The 14,256-nt window shown below is 36.0% G+C and overlaps 1 protein-coding gene across 4 annotated transcripts in view; it reads right to left on the reverse strand.

The window, feature by feature from the left end:
* The window catches only part of SYT1 (synaptotagmin 1), a 470,145-nt gene that overhangs the window by 366,036 nt on the left and 89,853 nt on the right, over nucleotides 1-14,256 (reverse strand). For 2 of the 4 annotated variants that reach the window (XM_032493716.1, XM_014554552.2), the window contains exon 2: nucleotides 1,353-1,466. The exons of 1 other annotated variant lie outside the window; for it this stretch is intronic. The gene's annotated coding sequence lies outside the window, so the exon portion shown is untranslated. Of the gene's footprint in view, nucleotides 1-436; nucleotides 439-1,352; nucleotides 1,467-14,256 lie in introns of all 4 variants that reach the window. One more of the 4 variants, XM_032493715.1, reaches the window with a different exon arrangement.

The raw sequence follows: 14,256 nt of genomic DNA on the forward strand, positions 1-14,256 counted from the left end.
TTAAGAACTGTAGGCCAAGAGCCACACTGTCAGCATATCAGCAGTGCCCTTCACTATAAAATGGTTGACATAACCATTAGATTATTAGCAGTGACAATTATTTCCTAGGAAACTCAAGTACGTTTGATTCCAGGTACATGTACTTTCAGAACCACTTCATTGGCTTTCATGATTTATGTAAAGAAATTATAAAAAAAAAAAATAGGAAAAGAACATGGTTTAGCAGTACAACTGCAGTGCTACACTGTGATATCATATTGCATGAGAGATAGAAGCAACTTCTAGAATTGAAATGGTTCATTCCCTATAGGTAAAGGTCTTGAGATAGAACACAAACCTATTGGACAGATTTGTTTAATAAGTGGATGAATTTATAAGAGTGTATAGTCGGTTTATTTCTGTATGATTTTAGTATTGGAGACCTATTGTGGTCAACTTCTCAGGGATAAAGATGCAAACAGCAGAATGAAGTTCATAACAAAGACTCATTCTGTAACATTATTTCTCCTATATACAGTGAGAATCATGTAAACGGCACTTTTTCAGAAATCCAATACTTCAGTAACATGGGACTCCCAGTAACGATTAGTGAGATAATTTAATCACCTCCAATTTACTGCAGAGAATTGTGTTTATGCCTAGAGAAAGGGTGTTAGGAATAACTGGGACCGGAGATGCAATTTGATTGGTTAATGAAGAGTCTAAGAATGATAATTGAATTGGATGGAATTCATTAGTTAGGACATTCAAGCAGATACTCGACAACCCCAATTATGTCCTGTAACATATGTAATCGTCACAATGTGATATATGTACTTCATTGTTGAATTAGGCATGTATGAAAGAGTGAGGCGCAGTCCGGCGCAAAGAGACATCGGCCCGAGACAGATTCCACCTCCGCGCCCAGCCCTCACCCAGTACCCTTGCTAACAGCATCTGTATAGCAGGGCACAAAAGCACAGAGGCAGATGCCACGGCATATTCTTTTAGAATGCAAGGCTGCTCAAGATCATCTATGGATAACGAACCATGACAACTTTGGATTTGATGAAGTACAAAACTCGAGTGGGAGAAAGCAAAACTGTGATGGAAGTGGCCAGTACCCCGCCAACTAAATTAGCACATCAAGAGCATTAATACAAGTAATAATTTCAAAAGATATGACAGATCCTAATACTTCCTTTACTATCATAAAAACCCTAGTTTTGAAGTCAGAGATACAGTCCTGGAATCTTCCGCACAAATGCATTCCCCCCCGCAACCCCTCACCCACGCCGCATCACAAGATATGTAAGGGGACGAGGGGATGATCATCAACAAAACATGTCAACGTTTGTTTTTTTCCCAAATACCTTGATTAGAGAGTCGCAGTCCAATTTCCAGGAACGAAGCAATGGGCAAGTGAATGGTCTTCCCAAATTCAGGCGACTGTCAAGCTCTTACTAGTTCTTGTTTTCCTGTTTTTCCTTGAGAGAGAATAGAAAAAAAAAATGCATAAAAAGAGCTGGCCTGCAACTCTACTCTCGCCTTTGCTACTAACTGGGTATACAGACACTTGGTTCTGCGGTCCATTCATTATCCACATCCTGCTCTACTTCATCAATTCCTGGTTGCACTAGGTGCTCCAGGGTAAGAAGCAATAGGTATGAAACATGAGAACATAAAGAAAAATCTAGAAGAATAAATGTTTTAAGAAAGCAACTTTTTCGTATTTCTTCCGACATACCCTGTTCTGTGGCGTTGCTCTCTAGAGGAGTAGCATGTGCCGCCACGGAAGGGCCCCAGTGGAATTCCCACCCGCAGGGAATCATCTCTAAGCAGTTCACACTTTGTTTTGCTAACAAGATGCCTCGTTAGGATACTGGAGTGCTAGCCTTCACTGACAATGTTACCCCCGCCTTTTAGAATTATTGAAAAGCCAACTGAGTCTATTTTGACTTGTGCATCTCTTTGTAAGCAACAGCAGCTGCAGCAGTGCTAATAGAAAGGAAAGGCACTGCTGTTTACCTACGAAGGACATTGAAATACTCCATGTAGGAAAGCATCCGAGTTGTGGAGGAGCATTATCAAATATTTTAATAGCTCCCTTCCTTGCTTGCTTCTTTTGTCTTTTGCTCTTCCCTACTTTCTTTTCTACCTTTTTTTTTTCTGTCCTTCCTTTTAATCTTTCTGTTTATTTTATTTTTAAAATTTTATTTTTTATTGAATTGTAGTTGATTTATAATGTTAGTTTCAGGTGTACAGCAAAGTGATTCAAATAGACATATACATACATGTACATAGATATGTATTTTCTTTCAGATTATTTTCCCTTACAGCTCATTACAAGAAATTAAATATAGTTCCCTGTGCTATTCAGTAGGGTCTTGTTGTTTATCGCTTTTATATATAGTAATGTGTGCCTGTTATATACCCTTTATTTTGTTTATCTATTCTCTGATGCAGAGCAACCTATCTTATATTTGAGATGTTTAAATAATGACTTTAGAATATGAAATCTCTAAAAAACTAAGTAAAATGGCATAATTCATTTGCAAATGTACAAACACACAGGGGAAAACTGTAAGTTATCAGCTCCAGCTTGTAGCTCCAATTAAGAAGGGAAGCTTTGCAGATTCCAGTGGCTCTGATACTAATCAGACCATTCTGCTCTCTTCCAGTTTGAGTTTCAGTTCTCCAGAGGAAGCTAACATGGCAACACCCTGTTATCTGAGGATTCAAGTTTTCGTACTACAAGATAAATGAACACACAATCCCCTGCAGCTTTCATTATATTCTGAGTAGGATTTTATAGTTCCTCTGCAGTTATTCAGGAGTCCTCTTTGCCAACTAATGGACCAGAATCACTCTGGCATAAATCCACCTCGGAAAATCTTCTGAGGTTTTATGGGTTTGGGAAAACCTTAGTTGTTGGTTTAAAGGAACAGATGCTGCATAAGAGAACTTCATTTTACCTGGCTGAGACAGACAAGGGATGGTGGACTCCAGCTCGGTCTGCTTCCATTATAAGTACTTATTTACAATCTATGATTCATTTAATGAATATTAATTGAGTGTCTGTTGTGGACTTTTTTTTTTTTTTTTTGGTTGGTCAGGTCTTGGGGATAAATATGAGAAAAGTTGGAGAGACAGATTAGGAAATAAAAGATTACAACAGATGGAGAAGTGGCACAGTGGAGATCTGAGGAATGGCAGGCACTGAAGATGGATTCTTCCCATCCTCGAGGAGAATTCAAAGTTCTCGCGTGAAAGAAGCAGAAAACATCACCAACCCTGTGTGTTTATATGCACACACAGGAGGTGAGGCGATCAAACAATAAATTTCTGAGCTGTCTTGCTCCCTGGGATTATTTAATGGTTTTCACAATTGTAGCTTCTTTTCAACAACAATTCCAAGCATAAAATGACTTTTCCCACCAGAAAGCGTTAAAAACCTTTCTCCCATGGCTACAGGTCCCAGAAAGTATGTGATTTCTCAGAGCACAGCCCCCAGAGTCATTTTCTAAATGGCGGTGAGAATACATGAGTTGGTAATATACACCCATTTTGGAAGCCAAATAGCAAAGATTAAAAACCATCTGTCATTGGGACTATGAGCCTACAAGCAGGCAGCAGACTTCCAGCAGAGTCTGGGGCAGGAACAGTATGTATCACAGCTTTAGAAAAAAAGATTCAACTAGAATCATTCTGCTCAGTCATGTGGTTTGAAGGACATTACAACCTCCCACCAGGACCACTTTACAATGTGTTACATAAAACTATGCATTGTAAACCTCAGACATGTTGGAAGGAAATTCATTCCTTCTCTCAGCAACAATTTTCTCAATGCTTATTTGTGTCAGGCAGGGTGTGAGACATTGAAAATTCCTCAGCAAAGGAGACAAACAGCTGCCTCTAGTGCCCACCTCACCTCACCTCACTCCACAGAGCTTGCAGGTCATGAAGGAGACAGAGGGTAAGGACACACACAGAGTATGTGTCATACATACTTAACATTGTACTAAGTTCCCAAAAGGACAGGTAAAGATGCTAGGAGAATGAGGCCCGGGGAGTCTCACCCAGAATTGGCTTCCTGGCAGAAATCACATTTAGGAATTAGCTGGATTTAGAGAAAGGGTGGGGTCAAGGGGAATATTCACTGTGGAAAAGTATATGTGTATAGTCCTGAGGCAGAAAGGAGCTTCCTATGTTTAAGGAACAAGGACAACCGAACAAAAGGTCAATGTGGTTGTAATGTCATGAGTATGGAGAAGCAAGATGGGTGTCAGCATTAGAGGCCGGCTTGGGGCGGTCGTTTCTAATGGTTCCAGGTGTGGGAACCATGGGAAACCACTGAAGCATCAAAGCCCTTCAGTTACTCTTTGGATTATAGATTGGGGTGGGGATATTTATCACAATGAGAAAATTTTCTTTTACTTATTCTTGGGAGTGAAATTTATTGTATTCATTTAAACATTAATTTTCTAACTCCCCGATGTTTAAGGTTTACTTGATGAGGTTTGGGGTTACTTGTTCTCTTAACTTCTAAGTTATGCTGCATTTTATTTCCTCGTCCTTATCATTTCTCTACATAGATGCTTTCTTCCTCTCACCATCACCACCTCTTCAAAAACCTGTCAGAGCCAGAGTATTTTTCAGTTTGGTTGACTGATGCCTATCTAGTGCTTCAAACACCATTCGGCAGAAAACAGTAGTAACTCAACAAAGACATCTTGAATGTATGAATCATTTAGAAAACTGTCTGCTGTCTGCAATGCAGCCATCATTTAATGTTATATTTCTCCCTAAGTTACTTTGATGGGAGGTCAACTTTCCTTGGTAAAGTGGAGCATATTAGACTAATAAAATGTGCTCCTGGTGATTAAAAAACAGTATTTATAGTTGTAGCTCATGGAAAAGGTGTAAATAAACCAATTTGGGCAAAGCACATGTATAAAAAATAAAAGATAAGGAAGTTAACTTGAAAGCAAAATACATTTTTTCCTAATGGATTTCTCTTAGACTTTAGGTTCAATAATTTTACAGTAAAATGCAGTCATTTTCCAGCAAATTCTCTTGATATTTTCACAAAACTCTAAATCCTTTAGTTATTATCAATTTAGAGATGGGTACAGATACAGGACTCTCTGTACAATTCATTTGACAGGCGAACTTGGAGGAATGTACCATTAACCAAAGTATATACTTCTAATTTTGTCAGGCCAAGATTATATTTTTATAATACAGAATTCATAAAAGCTCATAGACAAAATAAAATATCTAATAAGCCAGGAATTTTAATAGAATGTTTCCACAGAGTGAGATTTTTAATTAACAATTATTTTCTTCCATTGAACACATGTACTATAAATTTTAACTGGGTTAGATATAAATTGTTTTAAAGACCAAAGAGCTTAAATAATCTAGAGGAATGTATCTAAAGTTTTCCAAAAACAACTGCCAAAGATTATTTGCTTATGATGTCCTTACTTTTTACTTATGTATGTTCATTTTTTATTGTGTAATTTTTAAAAAACTAACTTGAGTACTGCTTTAATATGGAAAACTGACATTACAGTAGTCAGTGTAAGTTTAAAGATTCAGTGAACCTTGATAAAGAAAATGTAAAAGATTAGTTTATAATGCATTACCTCAAGTTTTTCATCTGATGTATAAGTAAATCACAGACAATATGCCAGCAGAATTACCCGAAACATGAAAATTGAAAGAAAAATGACATTTGAATATTCCTTATGCCAAGATGCCCTATAAGATAACTATGTAAGAAGAATTTTGTTTGCAACATGCAAAGGCAAAAAGTAGAGGAGAAAATAAGGCTCTTACTTGCACAATTCAAAAAAATTTTCCCTCTTAAAAAAATAATTTAAGACAAAATGTTTGCAAATGGTATTAGAAACACAGAATGCAAAAGTACTTTAAGAATTACTAGTACCAGTCCTTGGTTTTATTACCTATTGGTAGAGACCGAAGCTTCAAGAAGACAGCAAACCCCCTGAAGTATTATGTGAAATTGTATGCATTCATGTATTTGTGCCTTTTCGCTAGATTCTCTAAAGGGGTCAATGACTGCCCTCCCTTAATAAAATGTTCAGAAATGGAAATTCACTTGCCCAAGTTCTCACAATCAGAAGCAGAGCAGAAGCTGTCATTCATGTCTCTTGATTCTCAGTCCAGTGAATTAAAAGTACCCTTTTCATTACAGACTTCATATTTCCTTGCTACAATCATAGTCCAACATAACACTTGACTTCTAGAATACAATGCTAAAGTAGCATAAAATACTTAGAAAAATAAGTTTTTGCTTTACTATTAGAAGTAAAATGTCTTCAGATTTTTTTTAAAACAAACAAACAAAAAAATGCCAGGGAGAAATCCTTTCATATATTAGTCTCTGTGAGATGAAAGCCACAGAGAATTTTATAGAATTCTTCTTTGTAAGTTGATCAGACAAAGAGAGTTTTAAGAACTTGGCTCTCTTGTCTGATTTAATCCACAAAACAATGCACCTACTTTCATCTTTTTTTCTTTATTTCTAAAACCTCAACGTAGAATACACCGTGAATTTTAACAACCTGTTTTGGTTCAAGTGATTGCTTTCAGTTTCTCTAGTCCTTTGTTAGTGAGGACAAATGAATATATTTATTTTTTCTTTTGTAAATATATTTTCAAGTTTGATATTCAGTTATTCAAAAGAGGTTTGGACTTCTCTATAAGATAAATTTAGTTAGGAAAGGAATCTAGTCTATAGATTTGCTCCAACTGGCCATCCTGCACATGATCTATTGACCACTGTTAGTGGTTATGTTAAATTACTAGGTATCAGATAGAGTGACACTAGCAACACTTGACCGCTGTGGGAATTTAGGTGTACCTAGATGAGCACCGACATGCTCTTCAGTTTTCTTGAGTTGCTTGTTTCAAAAGGTACTCTTTTAATACATTTTTCAAAGGATAATTTATTAACATTTGTGCTATTTAAGACATTTGAACTTCCAAATAGTTTAAAATAATATTTATATTGTTATATTTATAACTATTACTACTTTATTCTAAGTCCAATTTAAGAAAAAACGAATGAAATTGAAATGAAAAAAATGAGTCCTGTATGGAAAAAAAGCTTTTCTTGAGTCATATTTACCCTAAAGGACTGAACTGATTTTTCCCAGACTTAGTTTTTTGGTTGTTGTATTGGATTCTGTCTTCAGCACTTCCTAGCTATAACCCCTATTCCATCATCTAAAAAAATGAATATAAAATTGTCCAGTAGTGCTACTGTAAGGATTGGATAACTTAATTCCATTGAAATGTTAGTACATAATAAGCCCTGTTGGGTTGGCTAGTCTTAACATTACTATTACTAACCTAATTATTCTTTTCAGTATCATTAACACAATTTCAAATTTAAAAACACAACAGCCTAAAGGTTCCCATTCTTGAATACTGAAAGTATATACAATTATCATATGTTGGAGTGTACATCAGTGTACTGATTATTGTTTTTAGTTTTTTATGCACATATTTCCTTATCTTGACTCCAAGTCTCTTAAGGGAAAGAACTGTCTTATTAATTCATCTTTTCCTTTTTCTTGTCATCTCTTCTTTCTTCTCTCATCAACATTTATTTATAGAGCACCTACTTTGTGCTGTGCACTTTTGTAGGTCTGAAATTACAGAGACAAACAAGATAAAGTCTCTGCCTTCATGTTGCTTAAGTTCTTGTAAAACTCAATTGAAATTCTGTTACTATTGTTGTATTTGCTAAATTCAATACTAGTGCCAATGTTGGAGTGCCAAATAGAAAAATAAAGACACAAACAAAATACATATACAGTAAATACTTTAGAAAATATATTTAAAATGCCAGAAATTATAAGATATGTAAACTCTAATCAAAAGGCAACAAAATCATGAAAAATTAACAATAATGAAGGAAGAGTATGTTGACCTTGTTTGAATGACTCTGCAGTATTATCAAATAAACAAGTTCAAGTTTTTTTTTCATGTAAATAAGCACTAAATAAACCAGGTTATAGCTAAGTTGCAATAAAAAATTTATAATTTAAAAAGAAGCTTTCAACTTTGATGAGAAAAGACCCTATCAATTAAAAAAATATATAAATTGTAAAAAAAAATTTGTTGGTATGGTGTATATGGTATAACAGTTATTTTGAACAAAATATTTAGTCCTACATTTTTATACACATTGTCAGTGTTGGAAGAACCCAGGTATGAGAAAACCCAGATTTAAGCAAGTATAATGCAATAGAATAGGGAAGCCTCTATTGAAATAACTTGTGCATGTAACAATTAACCACAAACTTATGATTCTAAATTTCATAAGTTACCTATACTTTTTAAAAAATGACATATATTTTATGGGAAATAAGAAGATAACATCAATAGAAGACAACTGTATCAATTTCAATTGAAAAATTAAGGTAACATTTTAACTGTTTCTGAAATCAGATGTAAAAGCAAATAAGTTACAAAACTTAAATCTACCCAAGAATCACTAGCATTCTAAGTCCATCAGTTACACTGGGAAAGGGTAGACTGGGATATTTATTTTTTAGTTCCTAGAATTATTTTACATTTCTAAAAGCATTGTGAACTAAAGAGAACCACTCAAAAAACTGAAGTTAGAAATTTTACAAAGTTTATAAACAAGCCCAATTAATGACTGAACCATTATTCATGATATACAGGTACAATTTTAGAATAACTGAGAAGAATCAAATTACCTTAATTATTTTCATGTTCTTTAAATATGTACATATGAATCAGTGAAACACGTTTACGCTGGAAGCTCTTAGAACTTTAGGCACAGTAAAGTAAGAAAATGTATATAATTATTTAAACCTACTATGTCAGAATATACCTATTTCAAACTAAAGTATTGTACTCAATACAGTGTCCTGTACGAAGAGATAAACCATCAGTATATTTTGGTAGAGAATCTTGGATAATGAAGTTATCTGGCGATGTCTTTGATCTGCAGACCTCGGGTTACTGGTGTATTGCTGAGGGTAGTTGGTAGCAAATCACGTATCAAGTCTTTTCTATCCTGTGAAGGTGATAATACTGTTATCCCAGATAATACTATTATTCCCGTCTCCAACCTCATTTCTCCACACACCCTGCAGGTTTTACCGCACAGTCAAGTCAAACATCTGGAGGAAGTCAAGCTACTCCCTCCAGCCCCCGCTTGACTTGCTCCTGTTTCACTTCCTCGCCGTGGCCCATAAGCCTTTTCTGTCCTCATGGGCCTTCCTCATCTCTGTCTTCCTCACTCGGCTCCGGACTCACTGGCCATTCCTCCAGCTCAGCAAACCACGGTTCTATCCAGGTTTGTTTTATTCCTCTACCCCTTCCAGGGCCTCGTCTCTCTACCACTCATGATCTTTTCCTGAACATGTGCGTGGCTCCTCCCCTCACTTTATTCCAGCCAGTCTTTTATCAGATGTCACCTTTGTAGGGAAGTCTCCCACGGCCACCGTGCCCATTCCCCATATTTACTTTCTTTATAACACTTAGCAAGACCTGGTATCATAGACTTTGTTTATTTGCCCATTTGTTGATTTTTGTATCCCTCTGGCCACAGTGCATGAATGCAGACATTTCTGTCTTGTTCATGCCCATGATTCCAGCACCGTGGATAGTACCTGGCCTATATGGGCAATCTATAAACATCTGTTGAATGAATGAGTTCTTCCTGTTTCAGCTGAGATATTTTGTCTACTAAAATATTACTGAGTCCTACATTGGCATAGTTTCCTTAAAGTCTAGTTTAAGTGTCTGACCTAATCATCTGAGTCCATCCTGCACTATGCGTGACACAGATGAGGCAAGTCCTTAGTTATCTTTTAGGTAATGTATAAAGTGAAGGTCCTGTGCTTTCAGAATTCAGAGTAAATTAAGAGATGATATGACTTATTCCTTCCAAATCTGTTATAAATATACATGGAAGACTCTCAGATTCAAAGATGAAATTTTCAGTGAAATAGTACAGAATATACATCCTCTTGAATTAATGTCATCCTGTTTCCTTGGGGATCGTCCATAAAATGTTCTGTGTTCCCGCTGTACACTTCAGAGATTCCAAAATTTATTTTGGGGTATTGCAGTTAGAAGTATTGATCCTTGTGAGAATCTCATGACTCTTCCCATAAAAATTTACATACACTCAAAATATTGTTTATGCTTTTAAGAGATCAAAACCAACCTCAAGCCGCAAATAGACTCCTATTCTACTGACCTTAAGAATCTTTATTCTTTTTCTTCTCTATTTTTTTCTCCCAGTTTATGAACAAGTTCATTTTTCTCCATGCTAAGCCAAAATATTAATTCCACATCGCCTACCTTTTAAATTATATACTCACTTTTCTCTTCCCAACTATGAAATTTTCATAGTGAATGTTTCTATATTCACTTGAAAATACCTATTAAATCTTCAGCAGTCTGGCTTCCTTATTCATTAAACTCATCATGCATCTCACGGCTGTCAAATCCAACACCTAATTGTCAATTTTCAACTTCTCTACGTTATTTAGATTGCTAAGCACCATTTCACCATCTCACTACATTGGTTCTATATCAGTTCCCATACTTTTCAGTTTTTGTAGTTCTGTGTTTTATTGTTGTTTCTTTTTCTGCTTCCTTTTAACTATATGCTAGACCCAAATTTCTTCCTGATGGCTATCTCCTTATAGATGTCCTATTGGTATGTCAAACCTACAAACCTTAAATGAAATGTTACACATGTCCCTTACAGCTTTTTCTTATTTTGTGTTCCCTTGCTTTGTATCTGATAAGAAAACTGAAATTCATCTTTGACTTCCCCTAATTTCCACTCCCCCATCTGATTAAATGTCACATATTATTGATTGTTCCCCTGAAATTCCTCCCCTTCTAGTCTATCAGTCCACTGACTAATCCAGGCTCTTATCATGTTATTGCCTATATGTGCTTTAGTTTCATAATGGGTGTCTTCCCTTAATATCCTGCCACTCCATTCAAAGCTCCACAGCGCTCTGCCCTCTAGCCTGGCTCTTTATTCTACCAAATCCTTCAGTTGATGGCATACAAGTCTGCTTTGGCCATGAGATTATTAACGCCTCAAGGGCAGGAATGATATTTTAGCCTCTTTTACACCCTCCATAGAGTCACCTTGCCTACACTATGCACTTAATAAATGTTTGTTAAATTGAGCATAAGGTATGTCAGAAAATATGTCAGCCTTCTGCTAGGCTGGCTAAGATGCCACTCTCCACTGTGACCGAAGAAATTAAAACTGCATCATAGTCCCTAATAGTTTATGCTCAAATATTAGCTAATATTTTTATTTATCATCCTTGATACCTAGTTTTTGAAGGAATTAGTCAATAATATACTGGAAGAATTAAGGAGAGTAGAAGCATATATTGACTTCATAGTCATATGTAATTCAGAAATCAGTGATTATTTCACTTAAATTTCTCTCAGTAGTTATTTGCAAGATGAGGCTTATACGAACATTAATTATTTGAATGTTCTATATATGTAAAAAGAACATAAGGGAGTAAGTACTTTCTCCAATATTATACCAGAAAGATATAATAACAGGGAATTAAATCACAACCTTGAGTTTTTCAATCATACCTTTGGATTCTGTCTAAGGCTCTGTAAGTACATAGATGACTTACCTTGTCAATGTTTTAATTCTGACTTATCTGAAATAAATGATATGATAGAACATTTGACGTATTTATTGTGAAAAGCTGAAACTGTGGTGTAAGAGGAGACTACTCTCTCCAGATTGCTAGGCAAAATTAATTAGCAAGGTAGTATAGCAGAAAAATTATAGGTCCTTAGAATTAGATCTGGAATTCAATTTCAACTGTAACATGTACCAGCTCAGGAATCTTAAGAAAATTGTTCCAACTCCAGTGTTTTCTCACCTTTACAATGGTGATAATGTCACCAGTCTTAGAGTTATGGGATAGGATGAGATGAAGTATGACAAATGAATGATTAAAGTATATACATGTTTTGTGCTCAGCAAATACGGTCCTTTCCCAATTCTCTGTCTTCTAACAGAACATAAAGTAGACACAGTAAAAAAAGTAAATTCTGAATTAGTAAATTAGGGTTCATTATATTCATTTATCCAAGAATATTTATTGGTGATCTCCCAGGTTCCAGGAAACATGGTATCTTAGGCAATAGACTCTCACATAAGGGGCTTGAAGAGCAATCTTGGTCCGAGTGTCAGCTCCAGAACGTATACTGGCAAGTGGCTGACCCCTATTTCTCACTTGTGAAACACTCAGAAGGTTGGTAACTGAAGTCATGTTCAATTTACCAGGTATCCACCTCAAAGATGTTAAATGTTACTAGGACTAGGTGTAGATTTGGGAGGGAAACACAAACTTGATTTGGATTTAAATATCTGGTATTTGAAATACCGAGAGGTCAACCAAGCACAGAAATCTGGCAGGAAGCCGGAACAGGGGATGGTAGACTACACGCTCCAGGAGAGCAGGGGTTGGGTTTCATTTGCTCAGTACTGTATCTCCTTGCTCATACCATCTGCTCCATCAGCGATAACAACACTGACAACAAGGTATCTAATTAAACACTTATTATGTGTCAGGTTCTAGTCCAAGAATTTTACATATGGAGTTAACCTTCACAATCATATTACAGAGTATGCATTTTCCATGTTTTCACAAGAAAATTGAGGCATGAAGATATTAAATAATTTGTACAAGGTCACATAAGCAGTAAGTAAAGCTGACATTTACATCCAAGCTCTTTGGCTTCAAAGCCCAGGTTCTTAACTACCCTTATTTGCAAAACTAGGGGATAAAGAACAAATTGAGGATCTGAAGAGAGAGATCTGAGACTATGCAGAGGTGAAAACAGAAGCTAAGGGAAGAGCTGAAATTCCCAGGAACATATAAAGAGTGAGAAGAGAAAATCTCTGAGTGTCCTTGAACAACATCAACATGTTACACAGATCCCAGAGGTCCCTGGATATCAGGCAAGGACTTTGGGCTTTTTCCCTTATAATTTATAAAATCACCAAAGAGCTGTAAGTGGGTTAGTAGTGGGCAGTAACCTGATCAGAGTTGAATATTCAAAATACCAGTTGGGCTGTGGTATGGTGCATACTTAACTTATACAATTATTTATTCCCAATCCAATTTAACCAAATTCATTTTTCCTCTCAGGCAATTCTTTTTAAAAAATTGAATGACAGCTTGCTTTTAGAATATCCTATATAGATTAGGTCTGAGAACACGCATAGAGCAACTCCTCCCTTCTTTGCCCCCCAAAGACTCACATATACACTCAACACATATTCCAGTCTCTTTGCAAAGTTGTCATACTTGGCTGATGTAATATTTAGGTCATCAACTTGAGCTAGTTTTCTAGTAGTGATGTTCAGGTTTTATGAATCATTTATAGGCTACCTGGGGTAAGCTTGCTTGGAAAAAAATAAAGGTAATTGACCTATGGAGTGATAATTTTAATTATAATACCCGAAAAAGAATGCTATCAAGTGACTACCGTGTGGGGGGCATTGTTCTAAACACTTTATCTTATTGTTATTTAATCTTTGTAACAATCTTATGAGATAATTCCCTAAGTTAGCTAAGTGACCCAAGTTCCTGCAAAGACTATACCAGCACAGTCAGTTTGAAGGAAGCACAACAAAATCAAACTAATGTAGCTTAAACACAAACCCCCGCAAAAAACAACAACAACAACAAAAAAAAAAACAACCTATAAAAAAACACAATCCAGTACTTTCATCTCAATACACTTTAGTTAGAAGAGATGATGTGATCTTAAAATTTAACACTATAGGAATGTAACAATATTACATTTGGTCTCTGTAGAACATGAGTAGTTGAGTAACATATGTGTTAAAAGGTTTTACCATGAAGTTGCCAAAGTATAGTATCAGGTATGTAGTAAATGATTATGTTCCCTTACCCATGTATGACCCATCAAGCAGAAGAGAAAAGGATGCAGTGTTGAACAGTTATTCCAGTTCAGTTACACAGCTTACATCTTCTGGAAGGATGATCACTGTATCCTGTGCCAAGCATCCTTCTGCATAAATAGTTTTCAAGCTGCCATTAGTAATGCGTGAGAACAGCTCACCATTTCAGCAATGCCCACCACTACCTTCTTATTTCTCTTCTCTGACATACTGCTTGCGATTCAGAAAAGAGGGGACTGCTACACCAGACAGGGTTGCAAAGAGAG

This window comes from Camelus ferus, chromosome 12 (assembly GCF_009834535.1).
Source record: "Camelus ferus isolate YT-003-E chromosome 12, BCGSAC_Cfer_1.0, whole genome shotgun sequence".
Classification (NCBI taxonomy): Eukaryota; Metazoa; Chordata; class Mammalia; order Artiodactyla; family Camelidae; genus Camelus; species Camelus ferus.